This window comes from Podarcis cretensis (genome assembly GCF_951804945.1).
Source record: "Podarcis cretensis genome assembly, chromosome: 7".
NCBI lineage: Eukaryota > Metazoa > Chordata > Lepidosauria > Squamata > Lacertidae > Podarcis > Podarcis cretensis.
This window is the reverse complement of record NC_137176.1, coordinates 51,212,127-51,229,601: the sequence shown is the minus strand read 5'-3', so window position 1 is coordinate 51,229,601 and position 17,475 is coordinate 51,212,127. Positions and strand designations below refer to the sequence as shown.

Below are 17,475 nucleotides of genomic sequence, written 5' to 3'. Positions count from 1 at the left end.
GAGTTGGGAATGCATGCACATGCTCAGGGGGCCATCCCATGTTTTCTTTGCAACTGCACTTTCATTGCAGCATTTGTGCATGTGTTTGGGTGGGGGACACAGACAAATGGTCTCTGGCTCAGTTCCTGGTGTGCAGATTGTAAATTAGCATATAAATTAGGCACCAAGGAGGTGCAAAGTATTTGTTTAATTCATCAGCATCAGTGAAATAAAATAAACTAGGTGCAGGTTTGGTGGAGATCCCAAGTGAGGGCATACATTTATAAGGTCCTTACACTGCAAAATACTTACAGGGGATCCATTCCCTTTCTTGTGATGCAACTCCAAAAGGCAGCCATGATCTGGTAGTGTGGCTGATCAGGAATAGGGTCATAAAGCCAGAAAGACAAGACCTAACAGTAAATAACAAAAAGATAGTTGTATTGTTTCTTTTTTTAAAAAAAGTCTAAAAACTACAGTAGCATACTACTATTATATGCCACTGCAATCTCTGAGTGGTTAGAGACTCCAGGAGTTCCAAGTACTTTCCCTAGAGTTCAGTTTCCTTGGAATGAAGGACAGAGAGGACTGTGTTGTCTTAAGGATATATGGTTTTATTTACATGCATGTACAACCTGTGCATAGGATGGAAGGGCTTGCAGCATTAACACCCCAGCAGTGCTTGCTTCTCCATTTGGTTACCAGAGAAACACTAAAGTCCAGCACAGAACGAGACGTGTGTCTGTCTGCAGCTTCCAGCCTACCACCTGTAGCCTCCAGCTCACACAGCAACCAACTCTGGCTCTTGTTCTCTTATATACCCGCTAGGTGAGGGAAGTAGGGGGAAAGGCCCACCCTTTTGTTCTATGGAATGGAGCAATTTATTTGGATATGCTAAATTGTGGTACTTAACTAGCCATTCAAAACCATTACATTGATGAAGGAACTGGTTTAGCAAGCTTCCCCTTATATAGTCTACCCTCACAGATACAGGATTGCAGGTTTAGAAAGGGGATCAAGGGTCCCATTCAGATTGACACACACACACACACACACACACACACACACACACACACGGCCACTGCAACTCAAAAGTACCTTTTCCAGGATGAAATAAAATGTCATAAAATAGTGAGCACATTTTGAGGTTTATAAGAATGCTTCGTCATTAAGCATAGTTGAAGCAAACATGCAAAGAAACAAACAAATAAAAACAAGGCAAGGCATAGCAAAGAAAAAGGTATGCTTGGGAGTCAAATCTGACTAGGTATGCTTGAAGAATTTGATCTTTACAAATTCCTCTACAAAATGACTTCATCAATATTTCATGGACTGGTGCACAAATCAGAACGTAGGCTGCAAATCTAACTATGTCTACTTAGAATTAGTTGTTGTTGTTGTTTAGTCATTTAGTCATGTCCAACTCTTCATGACCCCATGGACCAGAGCACACCAGGCACTCCTGTCTTCCACTCCCTCCCACAGCTTGGTCAAACTCATGTTAGTAGCTTTGAGTTAAGTCCTATTAGAATTAAGTCCTATTAAATTCAGTAGGGCTTGCTCCTAGGAAAGTAGAGTTAGGACTGCAACCTTAGTTATCTACTGAATATGGTACTTCTCTAAATATTGTGATACAGTAAAAAAAAAAAAAGTTTCAAAATGCACATTTATGTATTTACAACATGTCCTTTGAGAGGATTTTTTTTTAGCACCCTCAAACTAATGTAGAAATGAAACAACATAATTTTATGGGTTCAAAAATATGCAGAAGTGTTGTGGACTGGAAATAGAAGTGGTTTTTTATATTTTCAGAGGGAAAACAACTGTTTCTTCTCTTTTCAAGAAACCTTTGATGCATCCAGAGAGCCTCCTTACACCTGCTACAGTGAGGGTGATTGAGGCTGCAATCCTATACAGTCTCTTACCTGAGATCAAGCTTCGATATTTTATATTGTGGCATAACCATGCATAGAATTGCTTTGCATATCTACGTAACACCTCCTCAACTCCATTTTAAAACTATCACACTTTTAACATCATGCCAAGCAGTATCTTTTTCTTCACTTCTGCTTTGTTTTTGCAAAAGCCTAGCCAGAAGAACTTGAACGTTTGCTCATTATTTTGTGACAATTAAGTTATTGACCCTAAGTGAACCAATGCAAAACATTTTCATCTCCCATTCTTACTTTCTGGTTCATGCTCTTGTATGATAGGTTAAGAGAAACAATGCATTCCCATGTAGCCCACTTCAAATACAAACAGTTGAATTGGTGCCAGGAAATTTGGGTCCATTGTGTTCACAGGGGTGGGATTTTAAAAAGCAACAATGTGAAGGCTCTGGAGCATGGAAAGCAGAGGATGAAATGTTACTCATGAGTAGCTTTAGGTTAAATCGTGCCTACAACAGCCATATTGAAACACTTGATTTAATATCTTTTTATTCTTTAAAAGAATTAACTTGAAAGGTCACATTAAGGCTCATTCCATCAGAGACATATCCTGGAAAATATCTCGATTCACATCAGTTCCCATCCGAGAGATTTTCAGAGCTACTGTTCACTCCGAGACAGTTAAAACTGTATTGTCTAAATTCAATGTTGCATAATAATTTAAAGTTTAGCCTTGTGGTTTCCCAGAACTGGTAAAAGTGACCCAGCCTTTGCTTTCTGCTATTTGTGATTGGGAAAGAGATTAGTGTTCTGGAAGAATTTTTGCTGAAAGGTCCCCAACACAGAAAGTCAGTGTGTTGTAGTGGTTGGACAATGGTGGGAGAGACCCAGATGCAGGTCCACACTCACCCATGGCGCTCACCGGATGATCTTGCTCTCAACATTCCTCACAGGGTGGTTGTGTGCAAGGGAGGAGCATGTATGCTCCCTTGAATTTTGAGAGAAAATGAGGAATATTAATAAATAAAACCAGTAAGTCAGAGTGAGAAAGTGTTTACAGCTCGAATGAAGACGAAGAACAGATGAGAAGTGGCCCCAGTCAATATCCAGTAGCCTATGATGCCCAAGAACTGCTGTAGAACTGTACTTTGAACATTCCTGCTGCTCATCTGGTGACAATGACAAGTCCCTGCTAGATTTGGATTATTCTGGAAAGAAATGACGGTTACAGTAGATTGTGGCTTTTGTGCCACTCCCTGCTACATAGTGTTTGCTTTATCCACCTGAATCTTGTCTTGATTTTTACTAGCATTTCCAAATTCCTTTCTTTCAAGCCTGATCTTCAGGAATGTTGATAGGCCTTATGATTCTGGCATGTGCAGGTAGCATAAGAACCTTGTTACTCCACCTTCTCCAGCTCAGCTGCTGATTCATATCTCCATCTTACACTTTCTTCTTCAAGACCAGTATATTGATATGAGTTTGGTGAAATTTTGTCACAGAGGACAACTTGCAGGAGGTTGGGTTTATAAGAGGCACATGAACAACAAGCAAATTCTTTGTAAACTCTCATACCTGGGGAAATCTAAGTATACAAGGTCAGTTGAAAAGATCTTTTAAAATAATCTTTTCCAAAAGAGTTATGCACATTTTGTCTTGTATGTGAGGTAGTATGAGCATGTTATTTCTTTTACAGAAAAATGAAAATAGCAAATTGGGATTTTAGTTGCTTTTACATTTTTTTCCTCTTTTTAAAATTATGGTTATTCACCCATACATTCCCTCTCTGAGTATTCATTTAGAAGGGAGGTTTTGTAATAGTCACATTTAATTTATCAGGGTGCAATAATTTGTGTTTCCCAAGCATCTCGCAGACTTTGGTTCATTATACTATTGTTTCACATGAGTAAGTTAGCAAAGTTTGGATTGATTGACTCTAATTAACTAAAACTGGTTCCAGGCTGTGCATCTATTGTCATGGTAGCTAGCCACAAAGCCCCAAACTGTTCCATAATGGCAATGTAAGGTAATATCGATATGAAAACTCTAACAAATTCTTAACATTGGTTTATGCTACTTGAAGAAAAATAACTGAAGTGGGAGAGTACAGTATAATGGAGAAGGTACTAGTCAAAGCAATGTTCTTTAAAATGGAGTTATCCCTCTACTACTGGTTTATATACTCCTAGGAACTCATCCCTGTCAAAAGATTGGATATTACAGTTTACACCAGGAGTTTTGACGCAGTCATCAAGAGCAGTCCTACGCAAAATGTGTTACACTATCAAGTCTTGAGGATATGATGATTGCTAGCTCCTAGAGTTACACATCTGATTACTACCAGGACCTGGTATCTCAGGCACAAACATGGATCCAAAAATGGATTCAAAATCTTTAAGCCCCAGCAACAATCTTTACTTCGGTTACCTGGGTTTAGGTTCACTGGATAAGCACCAATACTGCAGCAACTGGATCACCTAATCACCCCATCATGTGACCAACATACCACATGAAGACTACTAGAACCACTCTCAAGTAGTCTTCCAAATTCACCCCAGGTCCTACAGTAAAGTCAGCAGTATGTTAAATGGAATCAAAGATGATTATCTCCCAGTGTAAATGGTCAACCAGGACCCCAAGCATAGTCTTACTTCCATACCAAGTTACAAGCCAAAACAGCAAACAGTCAGGTGAGACCCCAGAAGATGAACCAAAAATGAACCTCTGGTGCCTCAGATTTTGTCTTTGTTCACGTCAGACATTAAATATAAAAGTCTCCAAATGGAGACAACTTGAGTATGCCAGGTGAATCACCACTTGGTACAGCTCCACTGGTCAATACTTCATTCTGTGATCAGATTTTGCCCAAGTGCAATGATCAGCAATTTGCCTGTATTGTAAATGGTATATTTAAAGACATGTCTCCTCCGTTATGTTGTGCCATGTGAATTAGCATTGTCAGAGGAGGCCCTTCTTAAGGTAACCCTCATTTGTGGCAGTGAAAACAGGAGTGAGTTGATCTTATAGTACACCTCTGTAGAGTCCCCTCTCTTTTGGATTACCTTCCCAGATAAATGTGCCTGCCTGACTCCATTGCCAGTTTCAGGAATTCATCCAAGACTTTCTGTTTTCACTGTAAATTCTGTGTGTCAAACTGCAGTAGCTCTTGGGGAGCAAACATTTGCTGTTCATGAGTATAAAAATAAATGACAAAGAAATTAACTCTGAGAGCTTGTACAATTACCTACTTGAAGTGCGGGTCAAGCTGACCCAGACCGTGACCATTCAGTGCTGTGTGTGTTATGACAAGGCCCTGGCTTTACCGTACTGCTTTACTGCCAACACACTGATGTGTAGAGGAAGCCTTCCCTGAACATCTTCTAATCTCGGAGTATGGTAAATCATAGCTCAGACTGTTTTGACATGGTTTGAAAGAAGTTATCATGAAAACACCTACATCAGGTGTAAGGAACCTTTGGCCCTCCAGATGATGTTAATCTATGACTCCCAGCATCCCTGGTCACTGTCCATTCTTGCTGGACCCGATGAGAGTTGTAGTTAGGCAACCTCTGGAGGGCCAAAGTTTACTCATTACAGAGCAACTGTGGCAACAAAAGAGATTTCACTGAGAGTAAGGATGAATCCAGGCCAGCAAGAGGCATTGTCACAGCTCAGGGACACAGTTCACTCAAAGATGTCATGGAGCACAGTCAGTAAGGGATTGGTGTGGCCTGAGAGAGTATTGAGATGTGGGTAGAGAGGTCTGTAGGACCACATTTGGCCCTAGGCCTAAAGTTCCCCAACCCTGATGCCAAGCCTCTCAGGTGTGATCATTAGCAAACACATTCCTAAGATGTGGCTATATAATTTTATACTAAAAGTGAATGAAGTCTGCAATGCCGGTAGGGTTCTCTGCGGTCCATGCTATATAATGTACTCCTTATTAACTGCAGACTAGAAAATTCTTACATTGTAGTAATTCTCTGTAATGAATACAGTTCTGAATTTCTTTCAAAGCTCATTCCAACCAACATGTTATTTCCATCTGAACACAGCATTGTGTTTCTTTGTAAGCAAAGAACGTCATACCTTGAAAGCTCTACATTAGCAAACAGTTTGCTTTTTCGTCAGCAGCAATCAGTTTTTGAATTCTTTTTTTTTAATCCAACTATGGTTCTCATGGTGTAGTAAATGACATTAGGCTTTTGTAAATTCTTGCAGAATATAACAGATCATTGGTTTTATAACACAGTCACTGTTTTTGCATTTTGATGAGATTATTAGATGCAGTCTTGAATACAACATCCCCGAATACTGTTAGTTAAAAAAAAATAAAAGTTTACTAAATGGTATCTTGTCAACTGTATCTGAAAATCACCATAGTTCCTTTATTCTTCCCTTCATGTGACGGTATTTTTGTAAGCTGATGAGTTCTACCAATATGAGGTTATGAAATCATTACTCTAATCTGTATTTAGGTTTGCTCCTAATGTGTTTATTAAAACATATACAAGACAAAGAAAGTGGAATATGTTATCCTCTCCATGAATTTATTTCATACATTAACTAAAAGGGGATCAAAACAAGCATGTGTTAGTTAATTTTTGCCCCATCTACTATGAGAACTATTTTCAAGTTGCACAAACCGGCAGAATCAGCAGAGTCTCTGTCTGGCTGATGGTTAGGATGCCACTACCAATATTTGACTCCACAGTCAGGTGACTCTGGTGACCAGTAAATATGCATTGTTGGTAGAGGTCACATAAACTTATGAGTGACCCAGGTGAGAGCCCTCAAAACTCAATGACCAGTTTTGAGCACAATCCTCTTCTCACTCATAAAGCTATGGTCTTTGGTTATTCTGAAATTGAAAGGAACAAACAGGTCCATGAATGTCAATGCCAAAAGCATGCTCACCCAAAGAAACACAAACAAGAAACAGAATGTGCATTGTACTGGGGGTAGGGGGAAGAGAAAAATAATATATTTTGTCTCCTTGATACGCACTGTACCATAGTACATTTTATTTTCAGATATAAAATTAAGAAACATCAAGTTTTGATCTGGATGAAAAGTCCCCGGTGTCTTCTCTCACAGAAAACAGATCTTTTCTCTCTCCTGTAGACAGATTGACAATCCCAAATAACAGGAGTGTAATCTAACAATCATTATTTGTGACTAAGCCTCACTGAATTCAATGTAACTTACTTTCAAGTAGGTATGCATAGGTTTGGGCTGTAAGCTCCACTCAACTCAATGGGAACAATTCTGAACAAATGTGTATATGATCCAGCTGTACATCTCATTGAAATCACTAATGATCTGTTTCATAACAAATATTTGTCTCAAAAACTCTATGAACTATGAATGTGGAGAATCTCATAGACATCCCTGGAACTTAAATACATAGCCAAATATATTAGTTGCGACTATTGTTTTCTGGAGTGTGCCTTATACACAGCCTATAGGTCATGGAAGCTTAGATAAAGTGGTTACATTTGGCACTGATTCCTCATCATGTTCAGACTCTAACAAAATATGTGAATCAAATGTTATCATCATTACAGCCCACAAAAGTAGGAGTATGCAAAATCTGCATTTTCCTTATATTTTCCTACCAACATTGATTTGGAAATTACTTGGGGGGGGGGGGGAATTAATTACAAAATGCAAGAATTCTGCTCCAGGTGCCTTTTTCAACTGAAGCACTGGACAAAAATGCCCATATCATGTGTCTAACTGACATGTTCTTTTTTCTTTAGATTTTGTCAAAGCACGGTCAGGTCTTCAACTTCACATCCTTTTCTTTAACTCAGTGCAGTTCTGTCAATTTATATACAGTTGCAATCAAAATTGCTCAACCCCCATTGGAAATCAGGTTTATTATCTAAATTTACATACTTTCAGCTGTTTGCAATGAGAAAACCAAACAAAAGCAATTGAAATAGCTCAACATAATGGATTTTTCAATTGGCTTCCCCAAATTCAGCTGAAAATACAACTTAGACTGGCTTATCTAGTCTCACTATTATTCAACCCCCCAAATAGAATCCCTCACAACAGCATAACAGCAAGCATGGCCCTCCAGAAGCTGCTGACTCCAACTCCTATCAGCCTCAATGCATGGCCAATGGTCAGGGATTATGGGAGTTTGAGTCCAACACCTGAAGGGCTACAGGTTCCCACCCCACCTGCACCACTTTGCCCTAGAGGAATTTTTAAACAAATATTATTTAGTACATTTTATATGAGGGACGTGGGTGACACTGAGCCAAGGGCTTGCCGATTGGAAGGTCAGCAGTTCAAATCCCCGCGACGGGGTGAGCTCCCGTCGCTCAGTCCCTGCTCCTGCCAACCTAGCAGTTCGAATGCACGTCAAAGTGCAAGTAGATAAATAGGTACTGCTCCGGCGGGAAGGTAAAACGGCATTTCCATGCGCTGCTCTGGTTTCACCAGAAGCGGCTTAATCATGCTGGCCACATGACCTGGAAAAACTGTCTGCTGACAAACGTCTGCTCCCTTGGCCAGTAAAGCGAGATGAGTGCCGCAACCTCAGAGTCATTCTCAACTGGACTTAACTGTCAGGGGTCCTTTACCTTTACATTTTATATCCCACCAGTTTTTCCAGGTGGGAATTCAAGGTGGTCTACATATGGTTTCCAGTTGGTGTCCCATTCAGGCACTGACCATACTCAGACCTACTGCATCACAGTAGCTGAAACCTATGTCCTAGGACTAGACAGCATATACATTGCATTCTAGTTTAATCTATAAGACAACATATCAGAGGAAAATAAGGACAGAAGATATCGTAAAAGATTAACTTTGTCAAATCTTGGCATGGAGATCATTCTCCTCTGACAACAGTATACGTATCCATTCAGATCATAGATTATGTAAATTTCTGCAATATACTGAAGTAGCTGAGCTCTCTAGCAAGTGCTGAAAACAGAAGAAAACAGTAGGTTAAGTGCTGCGCTTTTATTTTCTCCTTTTTTATTCTGTCAGTGTTTTTATTGCTAGGATTGCTTAATGTGAGCATTATGTCTTGCATCAATTGTGACGAGGGGCAAGTGGCACTTCCACATAATTGTGCTTGTATGATAATCCTTTTCATGCTGTTGTTTTTTAAAATGGAGGTGAATGTTGAATGGAAATTGATTAATCAATGGGGTTTCCAATAATAAGGTATAAAGTAGCATTCCAATCTTTTTGATGTCTTGTTTTTTTAAAAATAAAAAGAATCTGGCTTCTGTTTTAAGAAGAGACATAAGAAGCTGCTGTTTACCAGATCAGACTGTTATTTATATTGTCTGCCAGTGGCTCTCCAAGGAGGGTTGGAAGGATCTGTCAATTTCAGTCCTCTCATTTTCTCATTTTTCCAGTCTTAAATTCAGATCACCACATTTCTGCAGCAATTTGAGGTTTTTCTTTTCAAAACTCCTCATGAGCAGTGAGAGAATTCAGGTTTGCCAGCACACACCTTGGCATGGTTTTCCTTAGAATGATGGCCATTCGAGAGGGTGATATGTTTGTGATACATGGTTTATTTACATATATGTATACCAGCTGAATATAAGAGGAACAGACCTGCAGCACCAACTCTCCAACAGATCTTGTTCCCCAATTAGGTTTCTAGGGCCCCTTCCCCTGCCCACTGAGCCATAGCTTTGGATTTAGCACAGAGAGCAAGCTAAGTATTTGTGTTTCTAAGCAGAAGAGAGGATTAGCCCAGACCTATTGTATCCTGAGGGGACGCGGGTGGTGCTGTGGGTTAAACCACAGAGCCTAGGACTTGACGGTTCGAATCCCCTTAACGGGGTGAGCTCCCGTTGCTCGGTCCCTGCTCCTGCCAACCTAGCAGTTTGAAAGCACGTCAGAGTGCAAGGTACCGCTTCGGCAGGAAGGTAAACGGCGTTTCTGTGCGCTGCTCTGGTTCTCCAGAAGTGGCTTAGTCATGCTGGCCACATGACCCGGAAGCTGTACGCCGGCTCCCTCAGCCAATAAAGCAAGATGAGCACTGCAACCCCAGAGTCGGTCACGAATGGACCTAATGGTCAGGGGTCCCTTTATCTTTACCTTTATTGTTTCCTGATATCACCTCCAGCCAATGTGGTGGGGTATGGGGAAGCCTGCCCAGTTTAGCTCTCGTCTGAAAGCATCTCCAGCTGGTAGTTTCTCCAGCAACCAGTCACCTATATGCTTTAGTCTTGCAAAGAAATCATTAGCAGATCTGGCTATAGCTATGGACTTAAGAAAGAGACTCGTTTGACCACTTAGTGGCCTCACTTTCAACAAAATCCCATATTACAGATATAAAACCACAGGCTTGGGGGGGGACCCAAAGATAGCATCCAAAACAACCAACCACTCTCCCCCACCAGTTTTAAAGTGGTAGGAAATCCTTTTTGCTTAATAGAACAACATGGCCCATGTCAATATATACAGATCATTCTATACTAATACAAAAATATGTTGAATAATGCCTGCAATATGAAAACTAGGCATGCCATTTCCAGCTAAGTTCCATAGTAGTGCTGAGGGTGGCAGGCAACATGGGAAGATCCCCAAGAGCTGTGCGGCTTGGATTGTGAATACCGGTAAGTTGTTTGAACAACCACAACTTACCTCCCATTCTTACACAGGAGGAGCATAATTATTTTCAAAGAGTAAATGTGTAAAATGATGAGGAGCCATTGCTCTAGCACTGTTATAAGATGCTAACTGGTGATGTATTTAATCCCAGAGATGCTTGACATTCAAAGAGTGAGTGATGTACGGCAGAGCATTTGTATGGGCCATCTGGAGATGTACACCAAACTCCACACTTGATGAGGAACTGAAACTTCTGATTCCAAGACCTAAATATGCATCAATCTCCGCTCTGGTTTTAATTGATTCCTAACAAGAAGAATTTTGGCAAACCGCAACATGTTTTTTTGTGTGTGAAATGCCTCTGTTGTTACAATATCATAAATTGTTTTTAATCATTTGCACATATTATCGTGTGATGGCAACCACAGATCTGTTGAAATGAATATAAGATTCTGATTAGGGGAAAATTGGTTTTGCAACTTACTTATTTATATTTTAAAAATGGTTTTGTAACTTATTTATTTATATTAAAACATTATTATATTATATTATATTATATTATATTGTTATATTAATATATATAAAATATAAATTTATTTATATTATATTATTTATATTAATTATATTATACTAACCTGCTTTTCATCAAATGAACAATGCCAGGGCAGGGTACATGAAAAACCAGTACAACAAATTCATAAACAGAGAGAGAGAGAGAGAGAAATTTCAAAAAAAAAACAAAAAAAAACCTCTTACCATTTACTTAAAAGATTCAGCATGTTTTGTTATGCTCTAGAATGTTAAAAGGTAAAGGTAAAGGTACCCCTGCCCGTACGGGCCAGTCTTGACAGACTCTGGGGTTGTGCGCCCATCTCACTTAAGAGGCCAGGGGCCAGCGCTGTCCGGAGACACTTCCGGGTCACGTGGCCAGCGTGACATCGCTGCTCTGGCGAGCCAGAGCCGCACACGGAAACGCCGTTTACCTTCCCGCTGGTAAGCGGTCCCTATTTATCTACTTGCACCCGGAGGTGCTTTCGAACTGCTAGGTTGGCAGGCGCTGGGACCGAGCAGCGGGAGCGCACCCCGCCGCAGGGATTCGAACCGCCGAACTTTCGATCGGCAAGTCCTAGGCGCTGAGGCTTTAACCCACAGCGCCACCTGCGTCCCTCTAGAATGTTACAGGGCAGTAATTTATAAGATGGAAATTGTGAATATATTTTTTCTCTCCCATTAGCTTTTACAGAATCTTTTCCTGTGTACAGGAATGCTGCTAATGTCCTCAGGAGCATGGACTCTTCTTTTAATCTTTGTACATTTCATGTGAAGGTCTGGAGTGGGTTTCTGAATGAATTCAGCTGGGCACACTTTGAAGCCTCCCTGTGATGAGGAACCCTGAAGACTTTTCAAATGAATGCCTTCAGAAATACTCTTTAGACCTTTGTACTAAACATGTCAAAGTCTGATGAGGAACCTGTGCACCCAGGAATGTTGGGGACCAGGCATGAGGGCATGCCTGTCCCCCACCCCATTCTTGGTGAATAGGACCCGTGTTGCTCCCTAACCTGCCAGTCCAACTAATCTATTATCATCCACCAAATCATTCCCTTATTCCCATCCAGGGAATAATGAACCCCAGTGCCCCTGGTTTCATCTTAGAAGCTGGAGGGCCCTGCTCCTTCCTACTTGATATGGGACATAATTTTGAATGAACTTCCCTGGGAGACCAACCTGAGGCATTAGATCATACCATATTTCTATATACTAAAAAAACCTCTAGCCAGCCCCAGTTTACAATGTGCTGAGAAGCTCTCTCATTCTCTGTTAATCTTGTATAACATGCAAAACTGAGTGTTGATTTCTGTAAAGTCCTGGAATTCATTACTACACCAAACAATGCACACGAATTTGTCCAGGCCTTTGCCAAGTTACAGAGAATAGATGAACAGCTTGGATCTTTTTATCGGCATCCCAGAGAGGGGTGGTATTATTTGGCAGGGGTGGGGGGGTGCTCTGGGCCTCTGTGTTCTTTCTGCTACTAAAGAGCAGCCTTGTCGTGGAGCATCCTTTGCTGGAACGAGGAGCCAAGAAGATGGCCTTGGCAAAATAGAGGAGAAGCTACAGATGCCCTGTCTGCTTATTTGGTGCTGCTGGTGGCAACATGACAAGAGACTAGAACCCTGCTTAGTGGAGCCTGTGCTGAGCATTTCACTTTCCTGACAATTAATCTGGAAATCTTCCTAACTTATACATCTGCTCATCTAATTAACACACTGCGGGATAAAGCTAAGTAAAGATGGACTGAAAAGAGGATAATTTGTTCTTTTTCTTTTTTTACTTGCATTTCCCTTAAAGCTTTGGGAAATTCCCCTGCCTTTGCCAACAAGTGTTTGGCTGCCACAGAGACAGACAGATGTGCACCTCTCCACCAAATAGTCACATCTGTGCTCTCTGTGCCCCATTAATGCCCTACCTACCTGTATAATATAGCACTGGACTGGGTCTTTAAAAAAAAGGTGTATGTGCAGCATTCAAGAGTTATGGCTCGGTTTCGATTCTACTCAGCTGCTTTCAGTCCACCTGAGTTCTCGCAGATCTTTTCCAGTCGTACTTCTCAGAAAGTCTTTTGTTCCAAAGTGTACTCTCTAGTTGGTGGAGCTGCCAACTAGAGAATGCAAGCAGTGAATGCCAGGTCAACTACATTTATAGCCAACAAATATTTGTTTCCTTTGCAGGTATGGGGAGCTATAAAAATTGGTTATAATATCCAATACATCTCTGTCTGTGTGCTGAAATGTAAAGTGTGAATCAGAAGCATGGATTTTATCTGCAGTCATCTCTGTATATTGGAGCATATGCTTCAGATTGCGCCATAAGTAGGATTTGTAAGTTTCTCTCGCCCCCCTTTTCTTTTCTTTTCTTTTCGTGCAGATATGCTTCAGATTGCGCCATAAGTAGGATTTGTAAGTTTCTCTCGCCCCCCTTTTCTCTTTTCTTTTCTTTTCTTTTCTTTTCTTTTCTTTTCTTTTCTTTTCTTTTTTTTGTGCAGGTATCCATAAAAGGTAATGTCCAAATACACACTAAGGGTTGTATCCACTTTTAGTCAGAGGAGACTCGTTGAAATGAATAGGCGTGTCTTTTCTGAGCAGCTGGCGATAACCCTAATTCTATTATTTACGCCGCATGACATTTTCTTTTTTCTTAGCATTTCCATTGGACTGCACCATCATTCCCTCATTAGCAAAGAAAACTGCAAGGGAATGGCAGAGATTAACTACCTATTCAAAGGCTAGAAAAGTAAGCAAGTGTATTAAGGAATTAAATCCCATTGAATTCTGTGGATTTTACTTAGGAGTAAACATGCTCTTTGATCACCTTGCATGCTGCTGCTGCTGCTTTTTGCAGTGGGACACTGGGATTCTTCTCAAAGCGCAAACCTTTGAGAAAAACACCATACCAGGGACACAGAGGATAAACATCTTTAAGGCAGTTAGTTCCTCTTGAGATCGCACACTACTTCAGAGTCTTCATGCTTCAAGACATACATTAGCCAGGGCTTGTTCTGTACCTCTGTCCCATCCACTTGAACATTTTCCTTTCTGCCTCACCAAAGATATTTATCTTTGCTGCTATTGCCATAGAGAAGCCAGATTGGAGGAAGGAGACAGACAAATGTATATCACATCAATGGAGAATTCATTGTAGCGGGAAGGTGCAGAATACAGTGGGGGACAGAGAAATGGAGGAGTGGCTGGAGAAAACATGCAGAAATATGCATGAGATTGAGAGACACAGGGGAGTCGTGGTCATCAAAATGCAAAGCATTATTTAGTCCTACTCTATGTTTATGATATCGCTGGTTCGAGGTGCACACACTGATATATTTGCAGTGGCGTAGCGTGGGGGTGCAGGGGGGGCCGGCCGCACCGGGCGCAACATCGGGGGGGGGCGCTCGCACTCACAGCTCTCTGCCCCTACTAAAATCCACGGGTTAGGGGGTGCAAATTACTTGCCTTGCCCCGGGTGCTGACAACCCACGCTATGCCACTGTATATTTGCTCAGTTCAAAGAAGAGGCTGGATGAAAAACAGAACAAAATATTTTCCAAATAGTCCACCGAGGTTGCTGAGTGGAGTCCTCCTAACAGTACCACAGTCTATTGAGGTTGCGTTGGCCAGGATTCAAAGGAGGATCTTTGTTGTGGCACCTATTTTGTGGCATGAACTTCCTATGGAAACCGGGCGAGCATCAATGATGGGTTGCTATTCTGGGCAGTTTTTTTAAAAAAATCTCTTTACCCTGCTAGTTTCCTGACTGTTGACATTGCGTATGTTTATGTTTTGTTTTGTTCTGACTGCTATAGCAGCTACTGAAATTATATGGCAATCTGGATGTTTTAACTGTTATTTGATTATCTTAAAGCTTTATGTATATTATGATCAGCTTTGAGAATTCCAAATGAAATTGGGGTATAATTTTTTAAGATAAAAATAAGAAATATGAATAAGTAAATGAATAAGATCTTTCAAAAGAAGCATCAGTAAAAAGGGAGGAGTAGTGCGAACACACACCAAAGGACTGCAATAGCACTTTATTATTACTATTATTATTTATTTCATTTGTATATCCCCTTCATCTATAGATCTCAGGGCGGTGCACATAATAAAAATACAAGATAAAAATTTTAAGCATACTCAACCATTCTTTGATCCTGACTTCTGATGCCATATTGGGTCTGCGTTTTCAGTAGGGTCATGACCACTTTTGCTGCCACATGTTATTATATAGTTGCCAGAAAGTCAAGTGCAGAAGAGGGATTAGCTCCAGAATTCCAAAGGTCCTTAAGCCATCTAGGTCCATTTGAAGCACTTCATCCTGTGCCCTCAGATTTTTGAATGACACCACCTGGTTGCACATCTCAGTGGTCTCAAAGCCTCTGAGCAAAAAAAAATCTAGAAGGCTCATGCTTCTCAAGGATATCTGGCTATTAGTTAGTTGATAAAGAAAGTTAATACTCCCTTTTGCTAAGTGAATTATATTTTCTCTTCTCAAATATCCACCTGTGATAGAGGTTTAACCAGTGGTTCAGGTAGAGTATCCGTGGCTGATCCCAGCATCACATTTTCATCCACATTTCTTATATGATTTCCTTATGTTCTTATTACCTTCCTATTTGCTAGGCACAGGATAATAGAAAAATGGAGATAATGAAGGATACAAAAACATTCATTCTGTCATGGATGGATATTTGATTTTGGTAATGAACAACCAAGGCTCTAATATAATTGGCAGACTTACTTGCCTGTGCGTGGGCACTTAAACAGAGAGGGTATTTTGACAGCCCAGCATTGATTAAATTGGTCTTTAATTGAAGTAACCAAGTCTTAGCAATGCTGTAAATACTACATTAATTTCAAAACAGTGTTAATTGCAAAACATTTATTAATGAAAATAATTCAACATTATTTTCATAATTGCTGATTAAGAAATTGTTTTGGTCTTAAACTGTAATTACATAGCAATTATATTTTGTTTCATTATAAATATACTACAAGTATGCTACAGTTACCACTGTGTGCTACATGAGACACAGTCTTTCCCCCCACAGTGGTGGCTGCTTAATTAAAATATTAATGTTGTCCTCATATTCACAATACTTCCCATACTTTATACGTCGACATGCAATGTAGTGCATAGTGTGTCAGACACACTTCAGTTAATTTCTGGAAAAATAAAATAACGTGCAAGCAAAGTAACTACCACAGTGGTGTTTTTCTCTCTGCCCAGGCAATGTCAGATTAGTGATGGAGCTGGCATCACACAGCTCTTATGGAAGAATATAGGGTTACAGAGAATGGATAGTCCTTGTCCTGTTCTAACTTGGCGCAAGGTTCCCAGGGGCAGCCAGGCTAAAGAAGAGGCACTTACTGGAATGGGAGGATCAAGTCCAGAAAAGAAGAATGAAGTCCAATGGTCAAGTAGGCTATGCTGGATCACAACCAGCAAGGGAAGGGAAGGTCTGTGGGAAGGAGAGGTCACTGTGGCAAGGGCTAACTGGAAGTCACCCAAAGAGAGCTGTTGACTCAGCAGCATGCTGAACTCTTCTGAAGACTAGTTGGTTAGCCGGCTGTTAACTTCATCCACTCTGAGCTGCAATCTGTTTCTTAAAGGGCCATTGCTTGATTTGGTAGCCTCTAGATCCTATGCCATGGGAGCAATGAGAACTTCATCAAGGGTGTGCCCTCTGAATCTGGAAAAAAAAATCAGGCAAAACAATGCCCTTTGACTTGAATGGTCCTGGAGCAGGGGGTGATGCCTGCCTAGGCAATTCCTTCTTCCCTTCCCTGAATCTTCCTCTGAGCCAGAAGGGCACTGAGGCCAGACAGCATTGTGATTGTCTTCAGTTATGTGATTGTGCCTTGGATACACTCCAAAACTCCACATGGTTCAAATGCAGGCAATGAGTTCCATGAAAACAGAAGTGCCCTGAGCTCTTCATACAAGAGGACATGCACAACACCAGTGTGCCTGCAAAGCATTCCAGAAACTAAAGAGACAAAGAGAGTCCAGTGTGCATATTGGAGTCCCAGCATATATCTCCTAGCTATCAGACTGGTTTAGGTCTGACCTGAAATCTATATATGTGTTGAGGAAGGGGATTATTTTGCTCAGGGGTCTGTGATTTTTCTCAGCACACCAAAACATAATGGTATATGACATTTCAAGGGAGAAAGTGTACTTCGTGGAGAAGCAAAAAGAAAACAACATGTCATGTAACTTGTCTACCCATCACCTCAAAATGGGAATCCAGTGTTTGATTTTGTTATTAAATGAAGTGCAAAAGCATGGCTAGGGGTGCAGGAGTGACATGTTTGCTCTGAAATCAAATCTAGAGGGTGTATTCTAGTCCCAATTTTGCCCAATGTTTACTTGATTTCTTACATTCCAGATTCAGGGATGGAATCTTCATGGGCTTTTAACATAGGGTTGTGTCTATGAGATTATAAAAGCTAGA

General features: G+C 40.7%; 1 long non-coding RNA gene across 1 annotated transcript in view; it reads right to left on the bottom strand.

The window, feature by feature from the left end:
* Window positions 1-16,832, bottom strand: part of LOC307219502 — a 19,483-nt gene extending 2,651 nt beyond the window's left edge. The window contains exon 1 of the long non-coding RNA XR_013840445.1: window positions 16,389-16,832. This is a non-coding gene — a long non-coding RNA (uncharacterized lncRNA). The remainder of the gene's footprint in view (window positions 1-16,388) is intronic.
* Between the last annotated feature and the right edge of the window lie 643 nt (window positions 16,833-17,475).